Source organism: Budorcas taxicolor, chromosome 17 (assembly GCF_023091745.1).
Source record: "Budorcas taxicolor isolate Tak-1 chromosome 17, Takin1.1, whole genome shotgun sequence".
Taxonomy (NCBI): Eukaryota; Metazoa; Chordata; class Mammalia; order Artiodactyla; family Bovidae; genus Budorcas; species Budorcas taxicolor.
In genome coordinates, this window is record NC_068926.1 from 34,247,093 (window position 1) to 34,265,561 (window position 18,469).

Genomic DNA, 18,469 nt, shown 5'->3' on the forward strand with positions numbered 1-18,469 from the left:
TAGACATCTTTTCATTTTCATAATTGATTAAAGATATACCAAGACAATTTTCATATACTACATGATATGGAAATCTACTTTGGTTTTTGCCTGAGCTTTCCTAAGGCTTATTGTTAGCCATTAAACTATACGACTGTCCAAATTAATAAAATAAGATAAACCTTTTTCAGAATTTTTTCAGATTTTTTTCAGCTTTTCAGATATTTTTAAGATTCTCTTTGAACAAATACTACCCATTTCTTTCCTAATGGATAGATTTTAGAAGATGGAAATAAAAGCTTTAAGCAGGTTTGCTGACTAACTGCTCAGCTTTGGCTAAAGGAATACTTTACTGGTATCACAGCCTGAGGTAAACACTCCAGTTCTTAGTTTCCACCTTAAAACACTAAGATGCCCCTGTGCTATCTTAAGACTCTTTCTTGGTCTTGTTTCTTTTAACATTTTTTATCCCAGATTTAGGGTAGTTGAATGAATATTCAAATGCTAGTAAAGGAAGCCAGATTTTAGTAGTGGTCTTAGCCAGCTCAGGCCACCGTAACAAAATATCACAAATACGAGTTTATTTTCCCACAGTTTGGGAGGCTGGAATAGATATCAAAGTGCCAGGGTGGGCAGATTTCTGGTGCAAGCTCTCTTCCTGGCTTGCATGTGTCCCCATATTTGGTGGGGTAAGGGAGAGAGAAGGAGAAAGAGAATGAATAAACTATCTGGTGTCACTTCTTATGAGAGCTGTTATCTCATGACCTCATCCAACTCTAATTACCTCACAAAGGCTCCATCTCCAAATTTCATTACATCAGGGTTAAGGATTCAACATATGAATTTTGGTGGGTGAGCAAAACCATCCAGTCCACACAGGAGTGTATTAAGGATAGATTAAGAGTATTTAAATCATATATATATTACTGTCTTTAAGCTGGTAGGCACAGCCTAGTTCTTTTACTGCTCTATTCTGAGAAAGACCAGTTACTTAGCTGACTCCATGTAGTAATATTTGATGGCAGAAGGGAACTTAGAAATGCTATATTGAACATCTAAGAACAAACCAGAAAAGCAAAATCATAAAATGTACTTTATCTATATAGCTTTATATATAGAGAGAGCATTTTGGGAAACACTTCATTTATGTGTATAATATTGAATTTTTTTTTCATTTAGAGTCTTATTAGCAGACTCATGTATAAGATAACCTCAAATCTTTCCTTAATCTAGAACTTAGTTATTACTTTATTAATTGATTTATCATTAAGCTGGTTATTAATAATCAATAGACTTATTCTGGGTCATTAAAAATTACCTATATAATATTCTTAATATTAGACAATTGTTTTTTTAATTGAAGTATAGTTCAGTTAAAGTGTTATATTTTTAAGTGTAAAACAAAGAAATTTAGTATTTACATGTATTATATTCCATTTAAAGTTATGAAAAAATATTATCTATATTACCCTGGGCTCTACAATATACCCTTGGTGCTTATCTATTTTATATATAATAATCATATCTCTTATTCCCTTACCCCTATCTTGCCTCCCCCTCTTATCTCTCCCCGTACTGTATGTTATCACTTACATGTGGAATATAAAAAATGGAAAATATATATAACAAAACAGAAACTGACTCACAGAAAACAAACTAGATCCACTGTATGTTTTTCATTTTTTATATTCCACATGTAAGTGATAACATAGTGTTTGTTTTTCTCCATCTGACTTATTTCACTAAGTATAAAACTCTCTAGGTCCATCCACACTGCTGCAAATGGAACAATTTTGCTTTTATCTGACTGAATAATATTCCACTTTATATATTCACAAAACACATCTTCTTTATCCATTCGTGTATTAATAAACACTGAGCTGCTTCCACTGAGGTACATTTATTTTTTATTTTTTTTAAACTAGAGTACAGTTGATCTATAATATTGTTAGTTTCAGGTATACCACAAAGTGAGTCAGTAATGCAAATGTGCCAAGTCACTTCAATCACGTCCTACTCTGTGCGACCACATGGACTGCAGCCTGCCAGGCTCCTCTGTCCATGGGATTCTCCAGGGAAGAACAGTGGAGTGGGTTGCTGTGCCCTGCTCCAGGAGACCTTCTTCAGCCAGGGATCAAACCCGTGTCTCTTCTATCTAACCTGTATTGGCGCCACCTGGAAATCAATAATACATATACATATATCCACTCTTTTTGAAAGATTCTTTTCCCATATAGACCATTATAGAATATTGAATAGGCATAACAAAGTATTGAGTAGAGTTCCCTATACTATACAGCAGGTTCTTATTAGTTATCTATTTTATATATAGTAGTATGCATATATCCATCCCAATCTCCCAATTTATCCCTCTCCCTCTTATCCCCTGGTAACCATAAGTTTGTTTTCTACATCTGTGTCTCTCTTTTTTCAAATTAGTGTTTTCATTTTCTTTGGATATACACTTAGGATTCAAATTACTGGATCATGTAATAATTAATTTTTAGTTTTTCATTTTTTGAGGAACCTCCATACTGCTTTCCATAGTGGCTGCACCAATTTACATCCCCACCAATAGGACACAAAAGTTCCTTTTTCTCTACACCTTCACCAACATTTGTTATTTGTAGACTTTGATGCTAGTCATTCTGACAGGTGTAAGTTAATATCTCGTGGTTTTAAATTGCATTTCTCTAATAATTAGCAATGTTGAGCATCATTTCATGTGCATGTTGGCCATCTACATGCCTTCAGAAATGTCAGTTCAGATCTACTGCCCATTGTTTAATCGGATTATTTTTTAATATCAAATTTTATGAGCTAATTATATATTTTGGATAGTGACCTCTTATTGGTCATATCATTTACAAATATTTTTTCCCAACTCTGTTTTATAGGAATCTTTTCACCAGTCTCCAGTTAATTTTCAGGGAGAATTGTTCCACATGTAGATTATTTTTGATGTTTTCATGGGGGAAGTCAGAGGGGGCAGTTCTATATCTTCCTATTCTGCCATCTTGATCAACTCCATAATGAAAGACATGTGAAATACAAAATTATGGGAATCTTTCATACAGTAGAAAGTGCATGTGATTTTGTAACCGTACAAGACTGGATTCAACTCCCAACCCTATTACTTACAATTTGGGTAACTTTGGTTTAATAACTTCACAGCTCTATTTAATTTTATCACTCAAAATGAGCTTGTTAAGTGACTACCTTAGAAAATTCTTGTAAGGATTATGTGAGAATATATTTGAATGCTCTTAACATGGGCCTGTCACAGTAGCCACTTAATCAAGGCTATTATGTTGTAATGTTGATTGGGCAGAAGTAATAGAAGCAAAGATAGTAGTATTAACAATCATGCCTTTTTTTTTTTTCCTACTGTTGTGGGGAAAATAAGCAAAACTTTTTTGTTGCTAGTCACACAGAGAATTCTAGAAACAAAAACTGCATATAACATTCTTTTTCAATAATGTACTTTTCTTTGTCAGTTAATGCTATGGCCAATCACTGTTGCATACATGAATGCATTGTGACTTCTGATTAACTCTTTCCAAATAAGTTCAATTCATATCAAGAGATTAAGCTAACTCATATGTGATTAAGCTAAAACATATGTGGTATTGGTTTCTGCTCTCAGTGCAGTTTTAAACTGTTAAACCCACACCAGCTGCTTTCATAAACCAGCCATTCTAATCACCCAGTATCACTCCTTGAGGCATGTTAGATTATAGAAAGAATGTGATAAACCAACATGAATTTTAGATTTTCAGCAGATTTATTTCAATTTCTAATCAAACTCATTCCAAGCATTTTCCCTGACCACTCTTGTGCAAAGAGATTTAAAATAAGGAAAATTGAATTCAGAGAATGTAATGCATGAAAATTTTATGCTGACAATACCCAACTATCTCCTTTTGTTTCTAGTTATGTACAAGAAAACTCTAAATGATTGTCTCATCATCTTCATAATTTAAATAATTTTTAAAAACCATATTCCCTTCATTTCAAATATAAACAGGACCAAAAAATCAAGGAAATACCTTACAACCTATAAGTTCCTTGAGATTCCTTATAAGAAGAAATAATTTATATGAGTCTGAAGATGGGAACAGCAATATAAACTGTCTTACAATATTTCATGCCAAAATAATGCAGTTAAGATAATACTGTGTTGTAAACACTATTTTCAAGAGTTTAACATGTATTAACTCACTTAAGGCACAAAGTAATTCTAAGAGAGAGATGATATTACTATACCCCTTTTTTTCTCATTTCTCAGATGAGAAACCTAGGGCATGCATGCGTGCACGTGTACTCCGTCGCTTCAGTCATGTTCAACTCTTTGTGACCCCTGGACTGTAGCCCACCTGGCTCCTCTGTCCAGGGATTCTCCAGACAGGAATACTGGAGTAGTATCCCCTCCTCCAGGGGATCTTCCCAATCAAGGGATGGAACTTGCATCTCCTGCACTGCAGGAGAATTCATCACCGACTAAGACAGCAGGGAAGCGCAAACCAGGGCATACAAGATTGGATATCTTGAGAAGGTAAGTTGTAAAGTTAAGATTCAAATCCAACAGTTGTCTCCTTAACCACTCATCTTAATGCTAATTTGTGATAGTTTAAAAAGTACAAAAAGAATGACATTCAGGAATTATTTTAACATAAAAGATATCCAAGTGATTTCTAAATCTCATTTCACTTTTTGTATATCAACAAGGTAGCTAAAAAACCAAAGAGCTAATAATCCCACTGGTGTGACAAAGTCAATCTTTAACAAAGTAACTTGAACCTATCATGAAATTCCAACGTTTTTTGTTTCATTCCTTCTTTGGTCTTCACCTTCTTCTTTCCTACTGTCCCAGTAGGGTTTTCAAGTGTATGTTTCAACTTTCTTCCATGTTCCTACTCTTGTCATTTGTAAATGAGGATTTTCAATTGCTATGGATATATGTTGTTTTGTTTTCTTCTGGAAATTTTACTATTTGATTCTTCTTTGTTTATTTCTTAGTCTTCTCTGCAGTTTATTTCAGTGGTCTCCTTCTCAATAAGTGGGTTTGTTTAGCTACTTTAGATTTACTGGTGAATCTTAGAATGTCTAAATGAATAACCTGGAATTCATTCCAGAAGTATACAAGATACTGAAAGAAGAAAAGATCCTCTATTTGCAACTTTCCTTATTCACTCTTAACTCCTCTTTTCACCCCAATCCTAACCTCATGTAGAGAATGTTCCAATTAGAGCATCAGCTAGCCTTCAAATTTCAAGTACAAGAAAAAAAAGAAATAACTTCTACATCACCATTTTAGCCTGACTGTTCAAAGATATCTGGTTAATATCTGTGCTTGACTCGGGATAGAAATACTCTGGTTCAATACATACAATATTCAAAGGAAAACTAATCAAGGGAAGTTTTCAATCCAAAGAAAGATTACATCTCTAATATGTATATCACATGAGGCTGGACTGCCTAAGTGAGAAAATGCCAAATCTTTCCTTATGATATAAAGTGACAGTATGCAAAAGCATTTACTGATTTTCATCTGTTAAATTCATTATCATACATAATGGTCTTTCCAGGTAAATCAGCAAAGGGATGTAAAATTGTATAAATTTGTTCACAAGGTTGTAAATGTGCCAGAGTAGCTGTTTTTCAGGTATCTGAGTTGACCCAACAGCTGAATGCTCACTTGTGTTCGAAAGTAATAAAATACTCATGGCTGGACCTCACTCTGGTCGAGTGCCAAACTAATTATCTATTACCTGATATTATCCAGGAGTTCTCTTTATGTACTTCTGATGCAAGCAGGTAAAATACTTAATCTTTCCTCCACAAGTTAATTTGCAATTGGCCTAGACAAAAATAAAACTGAATAATAACCATAATTTTAAAGCAAATCACCCAATAAGTTCACTGACTTAAGTCTTGAGGCATTGCTAGTGACCCAGTGGAATACTGATTTTATCATTTCTTATACTTGGAAGCAATCTATGGAAGGAGAGGAGGGAACAAAACAACAAGGTTAATTGATCCACCAACATGATTACTGAGAAAAGCAGAAAACAGATTTTCATATGTTGTGTTGTTTATTATAGAAAAAAAAAAAAGATGATGTAATTGGGACTGAGGGAACCAGGAAAAGATTCAAAGCACTGTGACTTATTGCATTGCTTTTTCCAACCCTTATTCCACAAAATAGCTGTTTGTTTTTATACCATACTGAGTAGTGCTATGTTTAAGCCATTATAAAATCACGAAATTGAACTGTAGAAATGACCATAACCAGAAATTATGAGCTGGATACCTATTTAATACAAATAATACTTATGCCAAAAGAAGAAATTCTAAAGAGAATTTAATGATCCTATTATTTATTTCCTTCTGTAATGTTGCACAAAAATGAGCACTGTCTCTTTTCTATTTAAGTTTAACAAATTTAGAAGCAAATGTTAGTACTGCAAGTATACTGTAAATTATACTCATAACACTCAAAAGAGTAGACTTGAAGGTAGTATCTATAAGAGGTTTTGTGGTGCTTAGATTATACTGAACAAGCCCTGAACAAACATTAATAAGAATTTCTGTGAATGTGTCATTTAGTCATAGCTCTTTGTGGACCATATAAAGAGCTTACAAGGATGTGAACTTTACATCTTCCTGGATTAAGCATCTTATTCTATTTTAAAGAGAATATATTTTGTATTGTTTCTATTGAACAAGCACTGCTTGATTTTTTTTTATCTTTTAATCTCAAATGTATATTGATTTAATTCTAAACACCAAATAAGATTAAATAATACTTCATAATTCTAGACTTGCAAGTAATCCCCTAGTGATTCCGTTGAACTGGAAATCTAAATGATAGAAACAGACTTAGAGTCGTGATAGGATGAGAACTTGAACTCATAAAAGGGCACCAGTTTAAACAATTCACTTAGCTAGGTGGTATCTACAAATAGAAAATAATATTTAAGATTAATTTTCACTTGTTTTGTGAGTTTGTGTCATTTTTAATGCCAGTTTTAACCATACAAATTTTTATTTAGAACAGTGGTAAGAAAAGAGTGCATATTACCAAGTAAATCCTAGTTAATCACTCTTAACATAAATTGAAAATGTCATATTTAAATTTAAGTTAGTAAGCATTTATAGAGACACTGTTGAAGATACATGTTAGGAAATTGATTATAGGAGATGACTGATGAAAAAGAAATAATAATATAATTCAGTCCTAAAAAAAAAAAAAAAAAAAAACAGAAAATCATGTTTCTTTATGATCAATTTCAGGATGTAAATTTCAGTTGTATATTAATCCGTTTGTTGAATATCACCTCTCCTTCAGACACTGTGTAGGCACTGGGGTCTCCAACAGTGAATGGACCCCAGAATAGTGTACTCCACAAGCAAACTTAAGTCTGCACTCAATAGCAAAATGACATAGGGAGCATTTAAAAGTAAGCTCAAGAGAGCTGGAGTCAGGAAGGAGGACATATTCGGTTAGGGACATCAGGCTTTCCTAGAGGAGGAAGCATTTAATTTGCAACTTGAAGGATGGTTAAGATTTCAAAAATGAAAGAGAGGAAGGCTTTCTCCAGAGTTGTAATTAACAGTACATTTAAAGGTAAAAACTCAGAAACTTTGCAAGTAGTAGCATGGGGAATTTTCTAGTTATGGTATTAGGTATTGACTCATACTATCCTTCAAATTTCTCAGATGAGATTATGGATTGAGTGATTTCTAAGCAATTATAAATTTGAGAAGGTCCTCTTTTTCTTCTTCTTGATAAATTATTTCCCCAATTTTGTTTCGTTTTTATTCTCACAAGTATACTAGAAAAAACTAGTTCCATTCCTGTACTGCTCTGATGTATTTTCTATATAGCAGCAGCCCCAGAGAGCTTTTTAAAATGCAAATATGAAGATCTCACATCTCTGCTTAAAACTCATCAGTATTTCCTCAACTTTCAGTTCCTAAAATAAAGTAAAATAAAACAAAACAATAAAAGAAAGGGAAATAATATCAAAGTTTAATCTGATTCAGAGCCTTCTTCCCTCCATCAAAAATCTTATTCTAAATTTGCCACAGTAGTGATGATTTACCATCATCAGATATTAACAAATGTCAGTTTCTCAAATATTTCTTCCCTGATTCATCTAAATGAATGCTTCTTTTAATTCTCTCTTATGGGGTCCTCAATCTTTTTGTTTACCTTTACTTACCAGAATTTGTAACTGTAGGTTCATGTATGTGTTTATTTATATGACGACTCTCATTACCCATTCCCACATCTACTACCCAGGTAGACTAGAAGCTTCCTGAAAAAAAGGCATCGTTTCAGGTTTGATTGACCATCATAGGCCCAATTGGAGAAGGCAATGGCACCCCACTCCAATACTCCTGCCTGGAAAATCCCATAGACAGAGGAGCTTGGAAGGCTGCAGTCCAGGGGGTCGCTGAGGGTCGGACACGGCTGAGCGACTTCACTTTCACTTTTCACTTTCATGCATTGGAGAAGGAAATGGCAACCCACTCCAGTGTTCTTGCCTGGAGAATCACAGGGATGGGGGAGCCTGGTGGGCTGCCGTCTATGGGGTCACAAAGAGTCGGACACAACTGGAGTGACTTAGCAGCATCAGCATAGGCCCAATGCCCAGTGTATTAGGTTGGTATGAAGGTAACTGCAGTTTCAGACCATGAATTCTAAATCACTATGAAAGTGAAAAGTTAAGTCGCTCTGTCGTGTCTGACTCTGCGATCCCGTGGACTGTAGCCCACCAGGCTCCTCCGTCCGTGGGATTCTCCAGGCAAGAATGCTGGAGTGGGTTGCCATTTCGTTCTCCAGAGGATCTTCCCGACCCAGGGCTCAAACCCAGGTCTCCCACATTGGAGGCAAATGCTTTAACTGCCTCTGAGCCACCAGGGAAGCCTAGATTCAAACACATCTTTAAAATAGGGAACATTACAATCAACACCTTATTGCCAACTAGAAATGTTTGCTTATTCCTGTAGCATAAAAATCCGTGCTTCAGGATTCAACGAACTCTTGGAAAGCACCTTCTTTCTCCTGCTAGTTGTGAAAGGGTTCGCCCTGCAAAAAGTTGTTTGAGGTGCTTGAGAAGTGGTAGTTGGTTGGCAAGTGGTCAGGTGAATGTGGCAAATGAGGCAAAACTTCGCAGCCCAATGCATTCAAGTTTTGAAGCATTGGTTGTGCAACATGCAGTCAGGGGGTTTCATGGAGAAGAATTGGGCCCTTTCTGTTGACCAATACTGGTTCCAGGCATCGCAGTTTTTGGTGCATCTCATTGGTTTGCTGAGCATACTTCTCAGATGTAATGGTTTCTCCAGGATTCAGAAAGCTGTAGTGGATCAAAAGGGCAGCAGACCACCAAACAGTGGCCATGACCTTTTTTTGGTGCAAGTTTGGCATTGGGAAGTGCTTTGGAGCTTCTTTTATGTCCAGCCACTGAGCTGATCTTCACCTGTTGTCATCTAAAATCCACTTTTCATTGCACATCACATTCTGACTAAGAAATAGTTCATTGTTGTTGCATAGAATAAGAGAAGACACTTCAAAATGAAAATTTTTCTTTTGATGTTCAGTCAGCTCATGATAAGTCATCCACTTATCAAGCTTTCTCACCTTTCTAATTTGCTTCAAATGCTGAATGACCATAGAATGGCTGATGAGTTCTTCAGCAACTTCTTGAGTAGTTGTAAGAGGATCAGCTTCAATGATTGCTCTCAAGTGGTCATTGTCAACTTCTGATGGCCAGTCACTACATTCCTCATCTTCAAGTCTCTCATCTCCTTTGCAAAACTTCTTGAACCACCACTCCACTGTGCATTCATTAGCAGCTCCTGGGCCAAATGTGTTGCTAATCTTGCAAGTTGTCTCTGCTGCCTTACAACCTATTTTGAACTCGAATTTAAAAATCACTTGAATTTACTTTTTGCCTAACATTCCTATAGTCTAAAATAAATGTAAAATAAGCAGCAAGGAATACGTGAACCGTGAATTTCCAGATGTTCAAGCTGGTTTTAGAAACGGCAGAGGAACCAGAGATCAAATTGCCAACAGCTGCTGGATCATCAAAAAAGCAAGAGAGTTCCAGAAAAACATCTATTTCTGCTTTATGGACTATGCCAAAGCCTTTGACTGTGGATCACAATACACTGTGGAAAATTCTGAAAGAGATGGGAACACCAGACCTCCTGACCTGCCTCTTGAGAAACCTATATGCAGGTCAGAAAGCAACAGTCAGAACTGGACATGGAACAACAGACAGGTTCCAAATAGGAAAAGGAGTACGTCGAGGCTGTATATTGTCACCCTGCTTATTTAAGCTATATGCAGAGTACATCATGAGAAATGCCGGGCTGGAAGAAGCACAAGCTGGAATCAAGATTGCCAGGAGAAATATCAATAACCTCAGATTGCAGATGACACCACCCTTATGGCAGAAAGTGAAGAGGAACTAAAAAGCTCTTGATGAAAGTGAAAGAGGAGAGTGAAAAAGTTGGCTTAAAGCTCAACATTCAGAAAACGAAGATCATGGCATCCGGTCCCATCACTTCATGGGAAATAGTTGGGGAAACTGTGCAAACAGTGGCAGCCTTTATTTTGGGGGGTTCCAAAATCACTGCAGATGGTGATTGCAGCCATGAAATTAAAAGACGCTTACTCCTTGAAAGAAAAGTTATGACCAACCTAGACAGCATATTGAAAAACGGAGACATTACTTTGCCAACAAAGGTCCATGTAGTCAAGGCTATGGTTTTTCCAGTGGTCATGTATGGATGTGAGAGTTGGACTGTGAAGAAAGCTGAGTGCCAAAGAATTGATGCTTTTGAACTGTGGTATTGGAGAAGACCCTTGAGAGTCCCTTGGACTGCAAGGAGATCCAACCAGTCCATCCTAAAGGAGATCAGCCCTGGGATTTCTTTGGAAGGAATGATGCTAAAGCTGAAACTCCAGTACTTTGGCCACCTCATGCGAAGAGTTGACTCATTGGAAAAGACTCTGATGCTGGGAGGGATTGGAGACAGGAGGAAAAGGGGACGACAGAGGATGAGATGGCTGGATGGCATCACTGACTTGATGAACATGAGTTTGAGTGAACTCTGGGAGTTGGTGATGGACAGGGAGGCCTGGCGTGCTGCATTCATGGGGTCGCAAAGAGTCGGACACGACTGAGCAACTGAACTGAACTGAACTGAATGTCATTAGCAAAAAAAATATAATAATAAAGCAAGAAATGCATATTAAAATGATGTATAACATAACTACATTTATTTAAGAATGTATTCCAATAGTAACAGTGTTAGTAGTGTTACAGCTCAGTTGTGTCTGACTCTTTGCAACCCCATGGACTGTAGCCCACCAGCTTCCTCTGTCCATGGAATTCTCCAGGCAAGAATACTGGAGTGGGTTGCCATTTCCTTCTCCCGGGGGTCTTCCTGACCCAGGCATCAAACCTGGGTCTCCTGCATTGGCAGGCTGATACCATCTGAGCCATCAGGGGAGCCCTAACTTATTCCAATATCAAGTGCAAATGCCAGCAGTGCAAAATTGCAATTATGTTTGCACCAACCTAACACCACCTGGAGGAAAAGTGGTTTGCAACAAACATTGGCTGAATAAGTCATTTACATCTCCTAAAATCATTTTTCACATTCTGAAACATAATCATAAAATTACCTAATTTCTTAAGTGTCTTACTATTACTCCTGTTTTCATTGAAATCTAAAATATGATTATTACTTTCAATTAGATTGAAAAATATTTCTTGATTATTAAACTCTCTGTCAAAGTAAATGTAACATGCTGATTTAATTAATAATACCCTTTCTATATTCAATACATTGTATTCTTCAGTTCTGGAAAACTATAAAATACACACACACACACACACAAATGCATACATAAAGCTACATGAGTATGAAGATTGACATTCCACTCTTTGTTAGCCTTACAACTATAGAATATTACTAAAATGAAGGCCCACAGGGATGAAAATGAAATTAGGATGATGAAGGTAAATGCTAAGGTCCTATTTTAAGTATCCCTGAGTCATGTTGACCTACGGAACCTGAGTAGCTGATCTCACAGACAGCTAGAAATCAGATACAGTAGCAGACTGGATTTTCTAAAAATCTATTCTGTCTCATATTCTCATCTTCACATAGCCCTTACCCTAATCAAAAGCTGGAGTCTATGAACCACCTCCATGAATATGGAACCAACAGAATGAGACACAAAATAAGCTGTGTGACTTGCGAGGGTAGGTCAGAAAAGGTGGTCCCATTTCTACATAAGTTCATATTACAATGGTTCCATAGAAGGAAAGTGCTTTAAATAAGAAGTGAAAAACATTTCCCAGGTTCTTGCTTTTTTTTTTTCTATAATACCTACTTAACTACAGAGATGAACATTTTCCCCCCTTCTTCATCATCACTGCCCTGAGTTGATCATCTAAAGGCAGTCCCTGCATTTGAGTCTTCCCAGCTGAGGACCCAGACATCACAGAGCAGTGTCAAGCCTTCAGTGACATCCGTTTTCCAAATTCCTGACCCACAGAACTCACAAGAATAATAAAATTGTTGTTGTCTTGCAATGCTAATTTAGGGGTCGTTTGCTGAACAGACAGATTGAACTGTTTAGCATGACACACAAATCTCTTACTTAAATTAACTTCATAGTATCATGTTTTACTTTGCTTAACTCACCCAGGTCATAATAAGTAAAAACTATACTTGCTCTTCGGTTGAGGATTCTGTTCTCATCTTGGCAGCATCCACTAACTTGAACTTCCTGCTGCACAAGAGAGGGAGTCTAACATAGGAAATCACTTCCAAAATTAGGTGCTTCTGCCTATGGACATGTATCATGTAATGATAGCTATGCATTTTCCTGATTCTAAGTACTTTTCAGATGTATTCTCTGCACTCTACTTAATCTTAGGTCTAAATATTTGCCTGGAATAAAATTGGGCTTGCTCGGCTTAGAGGGTATTGGTTCTAGTCTAGTTAGCTAAGCTTTCCCTTTCTGGATGGATGGTGCTGCCTTGCCTTACATGACTGATTTTTCCATAAAAGTCTAGCATATTTTAGGTTTTGTAGACAGTATGTGAAAGTGCTCACACAGGAATTACAGAACAGAAGCAAATGTAAACACTAAGCCTCCCCTTCCTTTTCAGACCCCCTCACCAGCAGCTGATTCTGTTCAGAACTGCTCTGATCTGACTTGTTCAGCAGGTCCTTCTGCGCTCCTGGTTGGAACATGGCCTGAACATAACCACTGATTTCTGTGTCCTTCTCTTCAGCATTGGAGTCTGCAGGTTTGCCTATCTGATTACTTGATATATTTATCCATCCCCCTATGAATATAAGAAACCATGTAGCTTATTTACCATAAGTGGATTTGCTTAAGGTGAGTAGATCTGTTTCTTTTCCTGAGGGAAAGAATTGGACAACATGCCATAGTTTCTACCTCATTAGAACTCGTGCACTTGGAGCCCTGAGCCAGCATGTACCCTGAGTTGTTGTTCAGTCACTCAGTCATGTCTGACTCTTTGTGACCCCATGGACTGCAGCATACCAGGCTTCCCTGTCCCTCACCATCTCCCAGAGTTTGCTCAGACTCATATCCATTGAGCCAGTGATGCCATCCAGCATCTCATCCTCTGTCACCCACTTCTCCTCTTGCCCTCAGTCCTTCCAACATCAGGGTCTTTTCCAATGAGTTGGCTCTTCGCATCAGGTGGCCAAGTATTAGGGATTCAGCATCAGTCCTTCCAATGAATACTCAGGGTTGATATCCTTTAGGACTAACTGATTTTTTTTTAATCTACTTATTTTTTAAATGAAGAGTAATTACTTTACAAGATTTTTGTTGTTTTCTGTCAAACCTCAACATGAATCAGCCATAGGTATACATATATCCCTTCCCTTTTGAACCTCCCTCCAAACTCCCTCCCCATCCCACCTCTCTAGGTTGATACGGAGCCCCTGTACAGAAAATTCCCGTTGACTATCTATTTTACATATGGTAATATAAGTTTCCATGTTACTCTGTCCATACATCTCAACCTCTCCTCCCCTCTCCACATGTCTATAAGTCTATTCTCTATGGCTGTTTCTCTGTTGTTGCCCTACAAATAAATTCCTCAGTACCATTTTTCTAGATTCCATATGTATGTGTTAGTATACCATATTTATCTTTCTCTTTCTGACTTACTTCACTGTGTGTAATAGGCTCTAGGTTCATACACCTCATCAGAACTGACTCAAAGGCATTCCTCTTTATGGCTGAGTAATATTCCATTGTGTATATGTACCACTACTTCTTTATCCATTCATCTGTCGATGGACATCTAGGTTGCTTCCATGTTCCAGCTATTATAAATAGTGCTGCAATGAACAACAGGATACATGTGTCTTTTCAGTTTTGTTTTCCTCAGGGTATATGTCCAGGAGTGGGACTGCTGGGTAATATGGTGGCTTTATTCCTAGGTTTTTAAGGAATCTCCATACTGTCTTCCATAGTGGCTGTATCAATTTACATTCCCACCAACAGTGCAAGAGCGTTCCCTTTTCTCCACACCCTCTACAGCATTCATTGTTTGTAGAGTGTTTGATGATGGCCATTCTGACTGGTGTGAGGTCATATCTCGTAGTTTTGATTTGCATTTCTCACATAATGAGCGATGTTGAGCATCTTTTCATGTATTTGTTAGCCATCTGTATGTCGTCTTTGGAGAAATGTCTATTTAGGTCTTTTTCCCACTTTTTGACTGGGTTGTTTGTTTTTCTGGTATTGAGTTGTATGAGCTGCTTGTATATTTTAGAAATTAATCCTTTGTCAGTTTCATTTGCTATTATTTTCTCCCATTCTGAGGGTTGCCTTTTCTCCTTGCTTATAGTTTCCTTTGCTATGCAAAAGCTTTTAAGTTTAATCAGGTCCCACTTGTTTACTTTGGTTTTTATTTCCATTACTCTAGGAGGTGGGTCATAGAAGATCTTGCTTTGAATGATGTCATTGAGCGTTATGCTTATGTTTTCCTCTAAGAGTTTTATAGTTTCTGGTCTTATATTTAAGTCTTTAATCCATTTTGAGTTTATCTTGTGTATGGTGTTAGGAAGTGTTCCAATTTCATTCTTTTACATGTAGTTGTCCACTTTTCCCAGAACTATTTATTGAAGAGGCTGTCTTTGCCCCATTGTATATTTTTGCCTCCTTCATCAAAAATAAGGTACCTGTAGGTGCATGGGTTTATTTGCAGGCTTTCTATCTTGTTCTATTGGTCTATATTTCTGTTTTTGTGCCAGTACCATACTGTCTGGATGACTGTAGTTTTGTTGGATAATCTGAAGTCAAGAAGGTTAATTCCTCCAGCTCCATTCTTCTTTCTCAAGACTGCTTTGGCTTGAGGGTCTTTTGCATTTCCATATGAATTGTGAAATTTTTGTTCTAGTTCTGTGAAAAATGACATTGGTAATTTGATAGGAATCGGACTGAATCTGTAGATTGCATTTGGTAGTATAGTTATGTTCACAATATTGATTTTTCTTACCCAGGAACATGGAATATCTATCCATCTGTTTACGTCATCTTTGATTTCTTTCATCAGAGTTTTATAACTTTCCGTGTAGAGTTCTTTTGTCTCTTAGATAAGTTTATTCTAGGTATTTTATTCTTTTTGTTGCAGTGGTGAATGGGATTGATTCCTTAATTTCTCTTTCTGATTTTTCATTGTTAGTATATAGAAATGCAAGTGATTTCTGTGTATTGAATTTGATATCCTGCAACTTTGCTAAATTCACTGATTAACTCTAGTAATTTTCTGATAGTATTTTTAGGGTTTTCTATGTACCATATCATGTCATCTGCAGTGAGAACTTTGCTTCTTCTTTTCTGATCTGGATTCATTTTATTCTTTTTCTTCTTTGAGATAAGGAAGGACACTACAGAATGATCCAGGGATAAATCCAAGACGAAGACATAACATTTGTAAATATCTATGCACTCAACACTGGAGAAGGAAATGGCAACCCACTCCAGTGTTCTTGCCTGGAGAATCCCAGGGACGGGGGAGCCTGGTGGGCTGCTGTCTATGGGGTCGTGCAGAGTCGGACGCGACTGAAGCGACTTAGCAGCATGCACTCAACGCATAAGACAAACACTAACAGACATAAAAGGAGAAATTGACAGTAACACAGTAACAGTAGGAGAGTTTAACATCCCACCCACATCAATTGACAGATCATCAAAACAGAAAATTAATAAGGAAACACGTCTTAAATGATACATTATATGAGATGGATCTCAGAACATTCCATCCAAATGCAGAATACACCTTCTTCTCAAGAGCATGTGGAACATTCTCCAGGATAGACCACATCTTGGGTCACAAATCAAACCTCAGTAAACTTAAGAAAACTGAAATCATATCAAGCATCTTTTCTGACCACAACACTATGAGACTAGATATCAATTACAAAAAAAAAAAACTGTAAAAAACACAAATACATGGAGATTAAACAGCACATTTCTAAATAACCAACTGGTTACTGAAAAAATCAAAAAGGAAATCAAAGATTTTCTAGAAACAAATGACAATGAAAACACAGCAATTCAAAACCTATGGGATTGACTAATTTGATCTCCTTGCAGTCAAAGTAACTTCAAAAGCGTCAGTTCTCTGGTGCTCAGCCTTCTTCATGGTCCAACTTTCACATCTGCATATGACTGCTAGAAAAGCCATTGCTTTGACTATATGGGCTTTTGTTGACAAAGTGATGTCTCTGCTTTTTAACACACTCTCTAGGTTGGTCACAGCTTTTCTTCCAAGGGGCAAGTGTCTTTTAATTCATGGTTGCAGTCATGGTCTGCAGTGACAGTATGTATTCTGAGGCTACTGTGTTATTATGAAGGCAAGCCACATGCAGAGGCCAAGTATAAGAATTCCTGGTTTTCCAGTCCTCCTTGCCTAGGGACCAGATACTTGAATGAATACGTCTTCAGATGATTCCAGCTTCTACTCTTCAAAGCAGTCCTAAAAGTTGAATCTGATAATGACCCTTAATTTTTCTGATAATGTCCCTTAATGTTGAATAACATTACCTCTAAGAATATTTTTCAATGACATGTGCACTAAAATCATAAAAAGTTATAAGCATACCAAAAACAAAATTATCTGTACCATATTGAACTTGCAGTCAACATCACATTCAATTTACACATGAATTTTTTGCATGGGTTCCATCTTTGTGCATGCTACTTGCACATTAGTAGCAATAAAGCAAGTCATAAACATGCAATGAATAATTTTTTATTAGCTGTTATTTGAATCTTGGTTTAAAGTTACTTTATTTTGGAATATTATTTTTAAACTATCTATTGAAATTTTCATTCATAGTCATTCTTAAAATTTCCACCCACTCAGGATGAGACATGCTTCACAGAAAGTGCTAAATTCATCCAAGAAAGGATTAATTATTTGTTCAGTTTTAAACTCCCCAATAATCTTTTGAAGCTCATTTCAGGTTCAAAAATTGTGAAACATATGGCTTTAAGAGTAAGATTTTGTTGAGAGGGGAAAATGGAACACATAATGTATAATTTATGATGCTTTGAAATTTGGTCCTTGCAGACACTGAAAAGACTGGCCCTCCCAGGATGAACTAATTCCTAGAGCTAGCAAATGACTCCCCTGAAGTATACAAATCAACGAATCCAGAGTCCATACTCTCCTACTATCTCCTCTATCAAACTCTTACAGGTTAAGCCACTATCGCTGTGCCCCAGCATCACCTCAGGGCCAGGTACCAGGCAATTAGGGACTATCCTTCCACCCCAGAGCCTGTTGAAATTATTCACACTAAGTTCAGTTCAGTCGCTCAGTTATGCCCAACTCTTTGCGACTCTACAGCACGCCAGGCTTCCCTGGCCATCAACTCCCAGAGCTTGCTCAAACTCATGTCCATTGAGTTGGTGATGCCATCCAACCCATCTCATCCTCTGCTGCCTCCTTCTCCTCCTGCCTTCAGTCTTTCCCAGCATCAGAGTCTTTTCCAATGAGTCAGTTCTTTCCATCAAGTTGCCAAAGTATTGGAGTTTTCAGCTTCAGCATCAGTTCTTCCAATGAACACTCAGAAGTCATTTCTTTTATTGACTGGTTTGATGTCCTTCCAGTCCAAGGGACTCTCAAGAGTCTTCTCCAACACCACGGTTGAAAAGCATCAATTCTTTGGTGCTCAGCTTTCTTTATGGTCCAACTCACATCCATACACAACTGGATAAACCATAGCCTTGACTAGACGGACCTTTGTTGACAAAGTAATGTCTCTGCTTTGGAATATGCTGTCTAGGTTGGTCATAACTTTTCTTCCAAGGAGTAAGTGTCTTTTAATTTCATGGCTGCAGTCACCATCTGCAGTGATTTTGGAGCCCTCCCAAAAATAAAGACTCACTGTTTCCATT